The 3,829-nt window shown below is 40.0% G+C and overlaps 1 pseudogene; it reads left to right on the forward strand.

The window, feature by feature from the left end:
* Positions 1-3,829, forward strand: part of LOC107731600 (1-phosphatidylinositol 4,5-bisphosphate phosphodiesterase beta-1-like) — a 111,207-nt pseudogene that overhangs the window by 61,297 nt on the left and 46,081 nt on the right.

Consider the following 3,829-nt stretch of genomic DNA (forward strand, 5'->3'; position numbering starts at 1 on the left):
TATATATATTATTTTTGCTTTTGAACTGTAACATAAACAAAATAAATACAAAACACAAATCCAACACAACTTGTTGCACAGGACAAGACAATACAAGACACACAAAAACAATAGAATAGATTGGGATGATACAGGATATCATAGTTATTACAGTGTAAACCCTCACTCGAAAAGAGAATTGTCTTCCATATAACGGAAAAGGGGTTGCCAAATTCTACGAAATACTTTACTTTTATTTCTTGACCAGTATGTTAATTTTTCCAAGGGTACACAGTTATTAACCTCAGATAACCATAGACTAATTATAGGGAATAACAGTATCAGATTTCCACTTCATTGCAATGCTGTCGTGTTTCATTACAAGTTCTGTTTTTATAGTCCTCGTGGTTAATTACAGCCTTAGCTATCTTAGCTATCATGGACTTGGTGTTTCTCTGTGGGTCAGGTCAGACGCTAGCCAGTCTTGTGTTACACTGTGAAGAATAAACCACACATGTGTTCTGTAACAGGGTCCACACATCAGGAGACGCCAGACAGCGCTCACGCAGACGGGAACGAGAGAGGCCAAAGGAGGTTGCAGGGAATGAAGTCCATTGATAAAACGACTGGGTCACTATTAATTAACGCTTGTCTGGCCGATGACAAAGGTTTGTGGTTAAACGTGAAGTGGTTAAAATGAGCCGCGCTCCTCAGACTGTTTAGTGACGTCGGTCTGTCGCGTGTTAATCAGGGGAAGCAGACGCAGAGAGCAAAAGAGCCGAATCTTTGAAAAGAGCCGAACTTCCCATCACTATTTGTTGGACCATAGTCGCAACAACAGTTGAGTAGTTTGGTTAACAAACTTTTTTAGCACAATTCGGGGTTGCTCCGTGACAGGTGTCATAAAAAGCCTCTCGCGGCAGCGCTTTCTGTGCGCAGGCAAACATAGTCACAAATCAGATGTGAGAGATGAAAAAATGAATATAATGAATCATGTGACCAGAAACACTTGGCATATGTAGGGCCTTATGAATCAGTTTACTTTTTTTTTCTTTTTTTTTTTTCAAGTTCTGTTTTAATGAGATTTCTAATACATTTAATTAATAAAACTTTTAAACCTAATCAAATGAAATTATAACAATTACTTTACAACAGAACATTGTACATGAGTGCTGCTCAACAGTATTTTTCTTTAATTACTGCTTTATTTCTGTCACAATGTCTTCAAGTTACAAAACAGAACTTTACTTTGGTGGTTGTAGTGAAGAGCTTTGAGTTTCCTCAAATGAAATGCTGGTGAAGTGGTGATGATGATGGTGATGAAGTTCATGTGTTCATGCAACACACACTTCACATTTACACTGCAGTTTAATATTCACAGACACTGGCATACTGGCTTTTAAATTCAGTTGCAAAGCTCTACTTTTAATTTATTGATCCAAATATTGCCAAATTCTAAGTTATACAGTAAATTCAATTTTTAGGACTTCATTCCATCTGCATTTTCTGCACCATATGGCTCTAAATAAAGCACACAAATCACTCGGACTACTGTTAGCTCTTGTGGTGATTCTGAGATGTTTTATGGAAACAGCAGCTTGAACACTCTGCTAAACACTGAAAAAAACGGGATGGACATGAGGGGTCAGTGATGATTTGTCCTCTACTTTTCCTTTAAAAACTACAACATCAATTGTTTTCTCTCTGAAATCATTAATGATCATTTACATGTTTTCTTCCTTGTGATTTCTCTCGTCATGCATTATTAATGCTGGTAAACACAACATCCCTCACCAGTCACTTAAAAACCCCAACATTTGTGCTTTTTTCAATCCGCAGAAGAGTTTTTGTTTGTTCTCACCTATAAAATGATCTTTTGAGACACAGGGTTCATGCATGTCAGTCACTGTCCAGTTAGCGACACATTTTGAGTTTTTTGGGGTCTTTGTTTTGCAGTTGGAGGCCGGTGTTCCTCTGCCCAGCCCCGTGGACCTGATGGGCAAAATCCTCATCAAGAACAAGAAGAATTCCCACAAAGCCGACGGCAGCACCAAGAAGAAGCTCTCCGAGCAAATGTCCATCACCTGCAGCGACACGTCCAGTCTGTGCGAGCCCTCGTCTCCCAGCGCAGGTTAGGGTTCGGCCTCCTCTGCAGTCATCAGTGTGACCAGAGCGCTAATGCTGCTGACCTGCTGTGCATAACATTCACGAGTGTGTTTCTCCTTTAGGACGCTTCTGATCCCAGATCCTTCACATGTGTGTTTGAGATCCTTTTCATCAGCTAATAAAGCTGCTATATTGCCATCTGTAAGCGCTGAAGTCAGGTTTCTCCGGCCACTGTTTCTGAGGCTGGTCAGATTGTGTTCGGTCTCTCGCTGCCCCCTGCTGACCAACCAGCTTCAGTGCAAACACTGGCTCCTCACATGAGTGCTGTTTTGTTTGTCTGTTTGTCTTGTCTTTCCCGCTGAGGAGGTTATTTTATCCTGGTTTGTATTCATGCACAGCATGTCAGAAGAGCTTTTTTAATTTTTGAGTTTGAGACCAAGTCACTGCCCTACAATTGTTTTTTTTAATAATCCATTTCACTCGTATGTGCATCACAAAAAGATCTGTCGTGTTTCATTCTTTTTATATATATATATATATATATATATATATATAGTCACTATTAATTAACGCTTGTCTGGCCGATGACAAAGGTTTGTGGTTAAACGTGAAGTGGTTAAAATGAGCCGCGCTCCTCAGACTGTTTAGTGACGTCGGTCTGTCGCGTGTTAATCAGGGGAAGCAGACGCAGAGAGTGATGCGGAGGAAGATAACGATGAAAGTAAGAAGTCCATGGATGAGGTGAGTAAACTCATCTGATTGGCTCTCATGTGTTTCATGGGTTACAGTTCTTCCTGCAGGAGCCGTGTGACGTATGATTGTTTAAATCTGTTTATTCCAACGATTGTTGGGACCTGAAATACAAAACTATTTTTAGTTGTTAATTTACTCTCCCTAATGTTGTTCAAACCTGTATGACTTTATTCTGTGGAGCAACAAACCGAAAGGCTTGATCCCACTTTCTTCGAAATATCTTTTTGTGTTTCACAGAAGAAATTAAGTCATGCAGGTTTCATTTTCCTGAGAATTAAACACACATTTGTCATGTGATGTGTATATCAAGTCAAGTCACCCTTATTTATAATGCTTTTGTGTGTGTTAGTGTGTGTGTGTGTGTGTGAGAGAGAGAGAGAGTGTGTGTGTGTGTGTAGAGTGCCATCTAGTGGTGTTTCAGTGCAGCACAGCATCAGATCTCAGTAAATCGGGGATCCTCAAATCTGGCCCACGAGATCCACTTTCCCTCAGAGTTTAGCTCTAACCATAATCAAACACACCTGAGCATGCTAATCAATGTCTTCCGGATCAATCATTAGATAATCACAGGTAGGTGAGTTTGATCAGGGTTGGTTGGAGTTCAAGCGCATTGGCTCTCCAGGGCAAGATTTGAGGAACCCTGCAGTAAATACTCTCCATTCACAGTAGTTTTAAGGGGTGTAATCAGTGTGGGGGGTAACGCATTACAAGTAACGCAAGTTACGTAATCAGATTACTTTTAACTAGTAACTAGTTAGTAACTAGTAAAGTAATGCATTACTTTTTAATTTAGAGGGAAATATCGGAGTTACTTTTTCAAATAAGTAACAGCAGTTACTTTGTTTCCATGTATTGAGTGACAGCTCTGGTGTTGCCATGGTGACAGAAATCAGGAGTAAGTGCAGAGCGTTGTGTGTGAACATGATCTTACTGTAGTTCTAGACTAAATATCAACATGTGTTTACTCATCTCACTGCACACAAACACATTC

The sequence above is a fragment of the Sinocyclocheilus rhinocerous genome, unplaced genomic scaffold, assembly GCF_001515625.1.
Source record: "Sinocyclocheilus rhinocerous isolate Xijiao unplaced genomic scaffold, SAMN03320098_v1.1 scaffold5236, whole genome shotgun sequence".
Classification (NCBI taxonomy): Eukaryota; Metazoa; Chordata; class Actinopteri; order Cypriniformes; family Cyprinidae; genus Sinocyclocheilus; species Sinocyclocheilus rhinocerous.